This window comes from Oryctolagus cuniculus, chromosome 19 (assembly GCF_051225735.1).
Source record: "Oryctolagus cuniculus isolate XC-2025 breed Fujian yellow rabbit chromosome 19, ASM5122573v1, whole genome shotgun sequence".
NCBI classification, from domain to species: Eukaryota; Metazoa; Chordata; class Mammalia; order Lagomorpha; family Leporidae; genus Oryctolagus; species Oryctolagus cuniculus.
The window spans coordinates 15,045,308-15,059,576 of record NC_142885.1 but is presented as its reverse complement, the minus strand read 5'-3'; the positions used below and the strand labels follow the sequence as shown (position 1 = coordinate 15,059,576).

Here is a 14,269-nt window from a genome sequence, read left to right as displayed (position 1 = left end):
TTAATTGTGAAGAGTTTGGTTCATCCTATTAATTTTTCAGGTTCCGAACTCATATGGGATGCAGAGACGCCAAGAGGAACAGAGAGTTTAAACTGACCAAGTAGCAGACTAGAGAAATGACAAGACTGTTTTTATATTCCTCTCTTACCTTTTTTGCTGGGATAATTTTTTTAATGATGAAAGAGAATTCATATAAACTTAGACATATTCATAAACTATTGTCTATAACTATAATGTGTTATTTCTTTTTTTTTTTTAAGATTTATTTATTTATTTGAAAGGCAGAGTTACAGAGGCAGAGGAAGAGAGAGGTCTTCCATCTGCTGGTTTACTCCCCAAACGGCCACAAATGGGCTGATCCAAAGCCAGGGGCTTGGAGCTTCTTCTGGGTCTCCCATGCAGGTGCAGGGGCCCAAGGACTTGGGCTATCTTCTACTGCTTTCCCAGGCCATAGCAGAAAGCTGGGTTGGAAGTGGAGCAGCCGGGACTCGAACCAGTGCCCATATGGTATGCCGGCACCACAGGCAGTGACCTTACCCACTACCCCACAGCGCTGGCCCAATGTGTTATTTCTTACAGACATCAGTATCTCTGTAGGCTCTTCAGTTCATTACCAGCAAAATTCATTTTAAAAAATAATAAATCCACAATTTAAAAAGTAAACACTGTAGAGAATGATAGTAATTACCCAATGTAAACAGTGTGGCTTTTGAGAACTACTATGAAATTGTTTAGTGAATTAAATTATTATGCTTTTGATATTCACATATCCAGTTCCAGTGAATGTTAAGGAATCTGCTTCAAGGAGGGCATACAAGATATAGGTAAAGTTTACTTTTAAGACAGTAATGTTCTAAGGTGAAGCAACTGGTAGAAAGATACTCAGTGACCTTGCAACTTGGCTTTTGTTTTGAGACTGCATCGTTAAAATCACCAAGACCACGAGTATAATGCTGAGGAGTTGGAGGGCATTGGCGTATTCAGGAAGAAATTGAGAAATAATAATTTATAGAAAGTTTGTGAGTTGAAATACTAGTTATATGGTGTGCTGGGGCTGAGAGGGTGGAGAATTTGCCAAGAAGGCAAGAAAAGAAGGAAGGTTAGGGGCCGTATGGAGCAAAGACATAAATGGGCTTGCTTTCCTAGGAACCTGATGTCAGATACTTGTTAAATTTTTCCATTTACAGGTTATTTCCTGTGACATCCTTTAGGATGTATGCCTCCTCTGCCCCCTTTCTGTTATTAAGATTTAAAGGGATAAAATTCAATTCCGGAAGCAGTGTTTTTCTCAGAGCACCATTACACCCACTTAATTGGGTATCCACAAATTGGGATGTGTACTTTATACGTTTTTGCCGGTTTTACAACAGCCCTGCATAATAGGGATAATATCCCTATTTTATGGACGGGAAAGCTGAGACTTCATTGGCTTGCCTGAGGCTTTATGGTTGGCAGCCATAGCCAAGTTTCCAGCCCAGATCTGTCTGCCTCTAGCTCCTGTGTTTTTTCTACTACTCTACCTCTGTAGTGGTTGTTTCCCACAGTGCATCCTTCCAGCCTAAAGCCCTGGTTCATCATTTCCTTTAATAAAGCTCTTCCCCACCTCACAAGTCTGCTACCTGCCCTCACTCCTTGTTACTTTGTACACCTTTGATTTGCAAGCTTCCCTTGTCCCCTTAGATGTTCACCATTTCAATCAATATCAAGTTGATTTTACTCTGAATGCAGGCTTCTTTCTAGAGAGGATAAAAACTCTAACAAAACTCAGGCAAAGTCAATAGCCTCCCTCGAACTGAAAACTTGTATTTGGTTTGTCATTGGTGGTATGTGGTATGTGCCCATCCTTCTACCCTGATGCTCCGGGGGATTCTAAGAGGGAGGATTGAGAAACAACATTCCAGCCTTAGAGCCTCCACATTCCTTGGGTTCTGTTGGAAGACTTCTTGGCAGCCCTCAAAGACGCCTGTGTTTTCATACTAAATTTTCCATCCTGGGCCACCTGCCTTCTCCCTTCCTGCTGTTTTCCTTTTGTGCCTATATGGTTGGTGCTCCTGGGGCTTTTTATAGCAGCTTTCATCATTTATACCACTGAGTTTTGCAGGCTCTTTCCTTTTCAAATTTTGATGTTTGACATAGTTTCATACTTTTATTTATTTATTTTTAATATGTTTGCTTCTGAACCTTTTTGGACTTTAATGGTGGCAGCCTCAAGGAGAGAGAAAAGAGAGAGGAAAAACAGGCAAATTCTAGGAAGAGCCAGGAAGCAGAGAATATATTGAATGAAACTAGTTACTATTGATTTTTCAGGATACAGATTCTAACTGTTCACAGATTTAAAATGTACTTATTTCAGGGGGTGGTTCTGTAATGTCAGTGAGAAGTTGATCTGTAAAAGATACTGATTTGGACATGGCTGATGTAAAAACAGTGCTGAGTTAATACAAAAGGATGTTTGTTTTCCCTTTTTTAAAAAAGATTTATTTATTTATTTGAAAGTTAGAGTTACAGAGAGAAAGGGAGAGAGAGAGAGAGAGAGATCCATCTGCTAGTTCATTCCGCAAATGGCCACAATGCTAGCACTGGGCCAGGCGAAAGTCAAGAGGCAGGAGTTACATCTGAGTCTCCCACGTGGGCTCTCCTGAGCCCAAACACTTGGGCCATCTGCTGTTTCCTGAGTAGCATTAGCAAGGAACAGGGTCAGAAGTGGAGCAGCCAGGACATGAACTGGTGTCCATGTGGGCTGCTGGAGTTGGGGACGGTGGCTTAACCTGCTGCATTACAACGCTGGCCCTGTTGTGATACTGTTTTTAAATCTCTAAGGCCTAAGGCCCAGGACCTATGACCAAGGAAAAGAAACACTGTCTTTTTAAAAACTCTGATACTCTTGTTCCTGTGTTCCCATAGTTTGCTTATATGGGTTTCCACAGTGTAAGACAGGTTAAGATCGTATATTCTAGAACTATGAACAAGGGTACCCTTGGGATTGATAAAGCATGTTGCATGTATATTTGTGTGTTCTGTGTGGGGGATGTTCTGGGCTGTGTCTGTCTGCTATTTACTTATCAGCCATAATGGTACTGCACAGCCACTTCATGACAGTGTTATTTTAACTTGAAATACCAGGAGGGTTAGGAGAAAATACCTCACGAATGTGAAGGGGGATTCTCCTGGGCATATGTAATTGCAGTGATTTGAAATGCTTTCACAGGTTTGTAGGAGAGAGTGATTTTTCTTCTTTATTTGCTCCTTTTATCTTATTCTAAAGCTAGTGTTACCCCCCTCCTTCTGCCCATATATACTTCCTATTCTTTCTCTCTTTCTTTTCTTTTTATAGACTTCCTAGTAATAAAGGCATTTGGAGATGCTTGTTTTTATTTTTGGTTTTTAAAGATTTTGTTATTTGAAAGAGCAATGGAAAGAGAGATAGGAAGAGATGAAGAGAGAAAGAAAGAGATCTTCCATCTGCTGGTTCACTTACCAAATGGCTGCAAAAGCCAGGTCTAAGCAAGGCCAAGGCCAGGAGCCAGGAACTTCCTCTGGTCTCCCACATGGATGGTAGGAACCCAGATCCTTCAGTCGTATTTGGCTGTCTTTCCAGACATATTAGCAGGAAGCTGGATTGGAAGCAGAGCAGCTGGGACTCCAACCCAATGTTGGATGCTAGCATCAAAATTTGCAGCTTAATCCTCTGCTGTACAATGTTGGCCCCTCTTTTTTTTTCCCCCTTAAATCAATGGCTGATTTGACATTTTACCACTGTGTAATGTGTAAGGGGTTGGGAGGAATATTTGATAGTAATTGCTTCCTGGAAGGGCCCATCATCGTTTTTTTGTTCTGATTTGTTCTGATTCCAGGAGTGTGCTGAGTGTTACTAGTGTTGGTGATTGCCCTTCGTTTTGCACTTGAAAATTCTTTCTGTTGGAGTATTCTGTGCATCGTAGAATGTTGGCACCCTTAACCTCTGTACAGTAGACAGTACAGCACTCCCCCAATGTGACAACCAGAATAATCTCCAGACATTGTCAAATGAGGGGCAGGGTCACCTTGATTGAGAATTAATGCTTTATAAAGAGGAAAGGGTAGGGACCGGCACTGTGGCATAGCGGGTAAAGCTGCCAGTTTGAGTCTCAATTGTTCCACTCTCAATTAATCCACACTCAATTGATCCAGCTCTCTGCTGTGGCCTGGGAAAGCAGTAGAACATGGTCCAAGTCCTTGGGCCCCTGCACCCGCATGGGAGACCCAGAGGAAGCTCCTGGCTCCTTGCTTTAGATCAGCACAGCTCTGGCCATTGTGGCCATCTGGGGAGTGAACCAGTGGATGGAAGACCTCTCTCTCTCTCTCTCTCTCTCTCTGCCTGTGCCTCTCAGTAACTCTGCCTTTTAAATAAATAAATCTTAAAAAAAAATAAAAAGCAAAGGGTAGTTATGAACCTCTTGGAGCTGGAGCCTGTATTTAAATACTTGAGGGTATTGAAATTACTTCTCAAATATCAATGAGAAGTGAAGATTTAAATTGTTGAATGTGATTAATTCTATGCATTATGGATCTGTGTAATCCATAAGTATTGTTTTCATTTTTGGATTCAGCTTCCTAACACTAAAAATATAGATATTTTTTCCTAATTTTGAAAATCATGAGATTTGTAGTACAATGTAGTAGTCTTTGAGATCTTTCTTAACTCCCGTATTTTGTGGTTTTAGTTACAATGGACCTGTTATAGAATTATAGAATTTAAGAGATGAAACTATATATTTGATCATTTAGGTTACTTCTGTTAGTTCCATCCAGTGTCATTTATACAAATAGAGCAGATCAGAAAAAAAAATAGTTGCTCATTATAGGTGAACATTAATAAATGCTCATAGAAAATTTATAAGAACAGATTTTTTATGAAAATATTTATTTTTCTTATTGGGATTCAGGTAACTAGCCACCTGAGCTTGTGTATGTGTATTATTTGGAATCTGGCTTTTAAATGCTGGTATTTATTTTAATATTCCTATGTCTAGAGTTGTTTCTTATTATTCAACAATAATGCTCAGCTACTTTAATGAAACACTGACTTCCCAGAATGCCTTAACTGTTATATCGGAATTAAACTGGTAAGCCTTCTATTACAGCTGCTTTCTAAGTATAAATGAGACTAAAGAATATTGTTTTTGGCCCAAGTGAGAGGTGGTTCAGAGGGAAATCTAATACCTTTTATGGATTTATATGCTTCACATGTGATGTGCCCAAGCAGAAATAACAAGATACACACCAGATGTGAAGGTACCAGCTAATATAATTATGCTGGGGATCACTTCTACCATTGGAGGGCTGAATTACTTTGAACTCGTTTCTTCAACTCTAACAGGATTTGGTATAGTTGCTTAAATTTGAATTAGGAGCTGAGATGAAGTATCTGTGCTCGCATTTTCACTAGAAGGGTTGTGTTGTGTGTGCTTTTTGTGTTTCTGAAACTTGATAGACTGTAAAGCCTGGAACATTCAAATTTATGGCAAAGCTTAGATGGATGGGGTGGTACACACCAGTGGCAGCTAACAGCTTAGTATGCTTTCTGTGAGCCCTTGCCTTTAAAAACAATCTGAAGGTATCATGATCAACACAGTGCTGTTCTTAAGCATTATTGGAAATAACAAACCCCTTTGCTTACACTAAAAAGGTGATTTTGCATGCATTAAATATTCAGGATAGGCCTTGAACTGCTTGCTTAGGCAAACAAATAGATCCCAAAACGAATCAAGCAGATTGTAATGTGGAACAAATTGAAATTTTTGAGGATCTGTCTTAGACATTGAAACTCCTCTTTTATCCTTTCTCTTTCATAGTATTCTCAGAAAGAAAAAAATCGTTGCGAATGGCAGTGAAGAACGGTATTGTCACACAATGCAGTTGTGGTTCTGGACCCGATCTGTGTCCTGTCTTTCACTCCAGCCCTCTAATAGTGAAATGAGGGTGCTGAAGGTGTTTATTTCACCCTGGAAGATTTTCATAAAGAGCAGTTTTTAATGAAGCACAGCACATGGCATCATTATCATTTCTAACACAGCGAACTCATTTTCAATTTTACTATCAAAGAAAAATGACAAATAGAGAATGCAAGAAAAACCAGATGGACTAACTGTTATTAGGAGCTTAGTATGCATATTTTGTGTCACATATTAGCATTCATTAAGTCAAAAAGGAAAAAAATGAGTTTTGCCTACATGCATTAAACCAATAAGGCTGGCAAAGTTCCAAGCAAGCTCTTGTGGATTAATTGTTTTATAACTGTTTTAATTAAAATTGTTCAGTATATGATTAACCTAAAAGTTTTAATTTCCACAAAACTGTTGAACAAATGAGACATTAATATTTTACATTAACCATGGTGATATTGCTGTGGTTTTCAGAGCCCCTGCTTGTTCAGGGGAAACATGGCAAGTGGAAGGTGGGAAGTGCACTGTGTCTAATGCTGCGATCAAGACCTGTGTGTCAGGAGTAAGTCCGTAGATGAGCAGTTTTGTAACCACTTAGCGCCTGAACAGACTGTCAGGCTAGAGTTGGGCATCTGTCATAAATTGTCATGTTGAGGAGAGTAATGATATAACATGGAAAGAACAGATTTATTATGTTGTTTTCTTTATTTCTTTTTTTTTTTTTTTTTTTTTTTTTTTTTTGTGACAGGCAGAGTGGACAGTGAGAGAGGGAGAGAGAAAGGTCTTCCTTTGCCGTTGGTTCACCCTCCAATGGACGCCGCGGCCGGCGCGCTGCGGCCGGCGCACCGCGCTGATCCAATGGCAGAAGCCAGGTGCTTCTCCTGGTCTCCCATGGGGTGCAGGGCCCAAGCACTTGGGCCATCCTCCACTGCACTCCCTGGCCACAGGAAAGAGCTGGCCTGGAAGAGGGGCGACCGGGACAGAATCCGGCGCCCCGACCAGGACTAGAACCCGGTGTGCCGGCGCCGCTAGGTGGAGGATTAGCCTAGTGAGCCGCGGCGCCGGCCTGTTGTTTTCTTTCATTTGACTTCATAGTAGTGGTGGTACATGGGCTCCTTAGATTACAGGGGGTTGGCTAGTGGCGACTGTGGAATGATTTTTTTAAGTATTATTTATTTATTTGAAAGGCAGAGTTACAGAGAGAAAGAGAGGAGGGGGAAAGAGAAAGGGAGAGAGAAAGAGAAAGAGGTCTTCCACCCACTGGTTTACACCCCAAATGGCCAGAATGGCTGGGGCTAGGTCAGGCTAAAGCCAGGAACTTCATTCTAACCTGTCATGCAGTTGCAGGGACCCAAGCGCTTGAGCTATCTACTGCTGCTTTCCAAGGCACATTAGCAGGGAGCTGGATCTGAAGTGGAGCAGCTGGGACATGAACCGCTGCCTACATGGGGTCTCAGCTTTGCAGGCCACAGTTGAACCCACTATGCCATAATGTCAGCTCCCAAGACTATGGAATTATTGATGTTAAATTCTGTGCTTTTAACCTAGGTCATACGTACAAATATTAGTTCTAGAATCAAAGGGAAGATAGAGAAGGTTTGGATGACCCATCACCTTTAATAAATTACCTTTGAGTTTTTTTTTTTTAAAGACATTTATTTATTTGAGAGGCAGAGTTACAGAGAGGCAGAGGCAGAGAGAGAGGAAGAGATCTTCCATCTGTTGGTTCAGTCTCCAAGTGGCTGCAATAGCTGGAGCTGGGCCAATCCAAAGACAGGAGCCAGGAGCTTCTTTCGGGTCTCCCAAGTGGGTGCAGGGGCCCAAGGACTTGGGCCATCTTCACTGCTTTCCCAGGCCATAGCAGAGAGCTGGATTGGAAGTAGAGCAGCAGGGACTCAAACTAGTGCCCGTATGTGATGCTGGCACTGCGGGCGGAAGTTGTACTCACTAAGCCATGATTTGGAGGTTCTTTATGTTGTCACCAGACTAACTGATAAAATTATAACTTATTTTGCATTTGCATTTGTATTTATATTTGAACCACCATTAACTTTTGCACATATAGAAAGATGTTTTAAAAGATTAGATTTGGGGCCAGTGCTGTGGCACAGCGGTTAAAGGGCTGGCCTGAGGCACTGTCATCCCATATGGGTGCTGGTCCTGTCCCAGCTTGCTCCCAGGGAGACCTGGGAGAAGATCCTGGCTCCTGGCTTCGGGTTGGCACAGCTCCGGTCATTGTGGCCATCTGGGGAGTGAACCAGCAAATGGAAGACCTCTCTTTCTCTCTGTCTCTACCTCTCTCTGTAACTCTGTCTTTCAAATAAATAAAACAAATCTTTAAAAAAAAAAAAGATTAGATTCATACTGTTTAGTGGAAATGATTATGAAGAAACTCAGGCTGTCCTAGCAGTCTAGATAATGCTAAATTCTTCAGAGTATTAGCCTGAGCTCACCTGTTAGGTTCTTTGAAACAAGATCATTTTTGCAGGGTTAGATATGCAGACATCTGGGATACAGCATCTGACTACAGAAATACTTGTATACTTGCCTTACACTTACATGGCAGGATCATATGAAATTGTGATCTATCCAGATTTCCAGTTGCAGTCCTGGTTTGCTTTCTTCCTTATCTTGTCATGATATGATGATACTGTCTTCCTAGTATCATGAGGTTTCCTGTGTTCATAGCCCTTTCTTCTCTGTATAATCATCTTCCCTCCCAAATTCCTTTAAGTTTTTAATCATTAAGAGCATATGAATAAAATATTCATATATTCAACATTTTTGGATTTGCTCATAATCAAGAGTACAACCAAAAGTATTAAGAGTGTACAAGTTGCCGTATTTGCCAAAAACTAGCTTTACATAGTGAATTTTGTGAGAAATGATTTATTGGACATGTTGCTACCTGTTAATTTCCTTAGGCTCTCTTGAGTTCTATTGTCAGATCAAGTTTGGTCATCAGAAATGCACATGCCTGGACCATGTCATTGTGGTTTTTCTTAGACTTGCTGTTTAGGAGTTGGAATGCCACCCTTTGATAAATGGAGAGTAAGAATACTCAGTGGAAGAACTGAATATTCTATAGTTACAGACTATTTCTGTCTTTTGCAAAAAGAGTTAAAGGAATCTGATACCTTAATGTTTCATATATACTTATCTTCAGAAAATTCATAGAAGATGTGTATTAGAAAACTATGCATAGATTTCAATGTGTTTTTTTTTTGCAACAAAACAATCTGATCTTTCATTTTTAAAAATTTATTTTAAAGCTTATTTTTATTTATTTGAGAAGTAGAGAAACAGAAAGAGGGGGAGGATGATTTTCCCCTGGTTCACTCCCTAAATGTCTCCAAATGCCAGGTTGAAGCCAGGAGCCAGGAACCACATGTGGGTCTCCCACATGGATGGTAATGCTCAAGTATTGGAGCCATCACCTGCCACCTCCCAGAACACCCATTAGCAGGAAGCTGGATTGGAGACAGGGGCAGACTCTAGCTCAGGCACTCTGATTTGGGATGTAGGTGTCCCAAGCTTTGGCTTAAGCCCACTGTTGCTTCAAGGCTTGCCCCAAACTTTATTATTTTTCTAAAGATTTATTAATTTATTTGAAAGGTTTCATGCCAGAGGGAAAAACAGAGTGAGACTAACAGAGAGTCAAAGAGAGTGAGAGTAAGAGAAAGAGAGATCATCCTCTGTCTGCCAATTGACTCCTCAAATGCCTGTAACAACTGGGGCTGGGCTGGGCCAGGCTGAAGCCAGGAGCCTGGAAATCCGTCTGGATCTTCCTTGTAGGTGGCAGAGACTCAGTCACTTTGGCCATCACACCTGCTGCTTCTCAGGGTGCACATTACCAGGAAGCTGGAATCGGGAGTAGAGCCCAGACTTGTAGCCAGGTACTCCAGTCCAGGTACTCCAAGATGGGATGTGGGTATCTAATCACTATGTCAAATTCCTACCCCAACTTATCTTTCCGTTCCATTTTCCCATGAATTTTTTGAATAACGTCCAAGTACATACACATACATACATAAACTAATAAAGATAAAAAACCTTCTTTAGGAGAAATATGCTTTTAGCAGGTTTTTCACTAAGCCTATTAAGATATCTGCTTTCGGGGCCAGCACCCTGGCTCACTTGGTTAATCCTCCACTTGTGGCGCCAGCATCCCATATGGGCACCGGGTTCTAGTCCTGGTTGCTTCCCTTCAGTCCAGCTCTCTGCTGTGGCCCAGGAAGGCAGTGGAGGATGGCCCAGGTGCTTGGGCCCCTGCACCCGCATGGGAGACCAGGAGGAAGTGCCTGGCTCCTGGCTTTGGATCAGCTCGGTGCGCCAGCCTTAGTGGCCATTTGGGGGTGAACTAACGGAAGGAAGACCTTTCTCTCTGTCTCTCTCTCACTAATTCTGCCTATCACACACACACACATACACAAAATGGTACCTACTTGCCATATTGGAGTGCTGGGGTTTGATTCCTGACTTCTGTTCTTGACTCTAGTTTCCTACCAGTGGAGACTCTGGGAGGCAGTGCTAATGGTTCAAGTAGTTGAGTCCCTGCCACCCACATAGAAGACCTGGACTGAGTTCTCCTCTTCTGGCCTTGTCTTCCCCTCACTACCCCCACTACCTCATTGTGGGCATTTGGGGCATGAGCCAGTGGATGGCAGCTCTTTGTTTTGTCTCGTTGACTTTCAAATAAGTTTTTAAAAAATTTTTCTTTCATCTGACAAGCATGTATGTATGCTTCTCATTCTCAAATGTTTGTTGAATCAGCAAATACTATAGATACATAAGAGAACGATTGCATTTCCCCTAAAATTCCAAATGTGATATAGTAACCGACTTTTGGATGGTCACCCTAAGTACCTGATGATTAAGAACTATTACTCTTTTTCTTGATGAGTATTATTTTTCATGTGCTTTGAGCAAATTTTTTCTTTAGTTAATAATGACTTCTAAGGCGCAGATGCATCTGGATGGGAAGACATAGGTAGGCACTGTACTATTTTCCCTGTGATAAAGGGCAACAGTTAGAGGAGTTATGTATATGGTCCCTGTCCTGTAAGATCTGACATTCTTACTGTTGAGACAGTACGTGTCTGACAAGGAAGCAGAGTGTCGTAATTAGGATTTTGATAGTAAGAATGTAGGAGTAGGGAGATAGTTGGGGACTTCCTGCTTTTATTCTGCCTCTCTGCTCCATTTCATTACCTTTATGAATGTACTCTCTGCTCCCCTGGGTCCCATTTCTAATCCAGTAGCAGTAATTACTGTTGGGATAAACCGTCCAGCTGTCAGGCTATTTTCCTGACCATCTCTCTGTACCCTGGCTTCTACCTATCCATAAAGCTATGCTCATACTTCTGTTCATCAGCTAAATGGCAATACTTTTCTCATTTGTTTTTCTGGTGAAGCAGCAGCCTTCTAAACATACTACAAAGTCTAATAATCATTTTGCTGTTCAGGACATCCTTTGTCTGAGGCTTAGTTACTATCACAGTTGATGATATGACAGCTGATGGCAAGCAACAAATGAATGTTTAAATGGTGTGTAATTCAACAGATGTGCCCATCCAGGTGACTCTCCTAATAGCTGCTACACAGTGGGTGGAGGGAGTGGATTGTTTCAGATACACCATTGTTTGGCCAGCTCATTCTTGGTGATTGTAGTTTGACTTATTTTGCTTTTATTCAGGGTGTGTGTGTGTGTGGGTGTGTGTGTGTGTTTGGCTCTGTTTTGATACATGTAGACAGTGTGGCTTCCATTTAGAGATGTTACATTTCAAATAGTGATGAAAGTTATGATTATAGTGTACCTTTAGTAATTTGCAGTGATCATCAGTAATATTTTCTGGGAGTCTCAGGTGTATAAAATTCATCTGCTAAAGTGCGCATATGGTACACCACACCCATTTCAAAACATAGTAATCGTGTCTGGCACAGTTTAAATGCTGATTGAAGAAGGAGGGGAACTACCTATCCACTTTACTGGGCAGTAGTTAAAATTTTAGTGTGTGGTAATCTTTGTGAAGATACCGTGTCAGTCAAGATAAGTAAATATCTTCTCTCTTCCATGAACCTAGTAACCAGTTGGCTTATGGTTCCTTGCAAAACAGTTGCTAAGATGACTTTGTGACTGGTTATGTCACTTGGCTAGAAAAATGGTACCAAAATAGCTTTAGCCTCATGCTGCCCATTTTTCTGAACTTATGGTCAGCCATATGTTTAGACAAGATGAGGTAGGAGGTATGATTTAATACAAATACATTCCTGGAAGAGATACCAAAATCATGTTCTTCTGAAAGTGTGAATTAGTTCTACTAACTGTGTGAATTAATGTGTTTTTCCTTCATTCTGAAATGGTCAGTGTCTTTGTATCTATAGAAAGAATGCCATTTATTCCCCTGATTGTCTGTATAAGCATCACTATTGGTAATAACAGGATGGTGGTAGTGGTGAGGGAGATTTGATCATTGAGGGACACACAAGGACCTTTGAAGTAATGTTGCATTTATTGAACACGACTGTGTTTATTTGATTATTATTCTGGAAAGTATGCATGCTTTGTAAATTCTCCTAAATGAACACTGTTGGGGGTTTCAGATTTTCATTTTGTGGAAAAGATAATTATAGATAAATTCAAGGGTAGGTTCTTGGCCTAGTGGTTGAGATGCTGGTTAAAATGATTGCCTGCATCCCATGTCTCAGTGGCTGGGTTTGATACGCGGTTCTGGTTTTTGTTTCCAACTTCTGTTAATTCAGACCCTGGGAGGCAGCAGCAATGATTGAGTGGTTGAGGCCTTGCTGCCCTCATGGGAGACTTGGATGAAGCTCCTATCTGGTGGCTTCGACCTGGCCCAGCCCTGACCATTGTGGCCACTTGGGGAGTGCTCTAGTGGATGGAAGATATATTTCTCTCTCTCTCTCTCTCTCTCTCTCTCTCTGAGTCTGCCTTTCAAATAAATCTTTAAAAAATACAAATACAGTTATATATGTGTGTATATGCATATGTGTATATAAATCTGAGTTTGAAAATTTATAATATTTTGTCATGAGGTTTCAGAATACTGTGGAATTAAGTTTAATAGCTATATAGAAGGCCATTGTTTAGATATATCATAGTTTGTTTACTCAGTCCTTTATTCTTTAACATTTAGTTGCTTCTAATATTTAAATATCATAAAGAGCAGTGCTGTAGATATTTGAAATTAGATGGACTAAATTGGATTCTTTCGTATGCAGACATTTTATAAAAGGTCAATTTTGTTGGGCAGGGCAACCCTGGCTTCAGAAGCTATTTGAAAGATGATATTCCCCCTCATTTTTTTCACTCCCTTTATGAAGAAGGCATGGGTCATTTGTGTGAGCAGGAGATGCCCTGACTCCTTTATACCCTATTCTTGACTGTGACATTATTTTATTCATTCACTTTTTAAAACTTATTTATTTATTTGAAAGTCAAAGTTTCACAGAGAGAGAAGGAGAGGCAAAGAGAGGTCTTCCATCTGCTGGCTCACTCCCCTGTTGGCCACAATGACCGGAGCTGTGCTGATCCGAAGCCAGGAGCCAGGAGCTTCTTCCGGGTCTCCCACATGGGTGCAGGGGCTTAAGGACTTGGACCTTCTTCTACTGCTTTCCCAGGCCATAGCAGAGAGCTGGATTGGAAGTAGAGCAGCTGGGACTCGAACTGGCACACATATGGGATGTCAGCCCTGCAGGTGGCAGCTTTACCTTTTATGCCACAGAGCTGCCCCCATCATTCACTTTTTGAACTGAATTATCGAACACAATTTGTACACTAGGTGCATTATTCTAGATCTGGCGATAGAAAGTTGGAGACCGAGTTTCTGTTTTCCTATCATGGGAACAGGGTAAATGGTAGGGCTTGGGATGTTGCAGTCCATGGACTTTTGGGTTTACAGATCCAGATGTTTCTGCTTGGATTACTTTAGTGTGGTTTACAGGACTAAACAGATTATTTAGGAGCTTAGGTACCAAAGAGGCTTCTCTTTTACTCTCTCTCCAACCTCCAGACTGTCTTTTCTTCTTTATGGTTGAGGCCTCTAGAGATCCTAATACTGAATGCTTTCTCAAACATTAAAATTGTATCAGAGGTGTATATATATATGTTATATATAATATATAATATATATATTATACCTTCTTTTTGAGATATGAGCTAAACTTCAGAGTATAAATACAGACTGAGAATGAAAGAAAGGAAAAAAGTGCATTTACCCATCCCATCCCAGGAAATCAGACAGGATTTTGGAGTGTGCCTGTTCATCTCTGTAAACATAACTTGTATGGAGTGATTATGTTTAATCTTTCAAAAAAAAACAGAA

At 40.9% G+C, this 14,269-nt stretch overlaps 1 protein-coding gene and 1 long non-coding RNA gene across 8 annotated transcripts in view; both read left to right on the top strand.

The window, feature by feature from the left end:
- The window catches only part of AUTS2 (activator of transcription and developmental regulator AUTS2), a 1,250,408-nt gene that overhangs the window by 60,541 nt on the left and 1,175,598 nt on the right, over positions 1–14,269 (top strand). The gene's annotated exons all lie outside the window — the stretch shown is intronic.
- Positions 1–14,269, top strand: part of LOC149120360 (uncharacterized) — a 57,347-nt gene extending 43,078 nt beyond the window's left edge. The window contains exon 4 of the long non-coding RNA XR_016225566.1: positions 1–14,269. This exon is cut by the window's left edge and continues 20,790 nt beyond it. This is a non-coding gene — a long non-coding RNA (uncharacterized LOC149120360).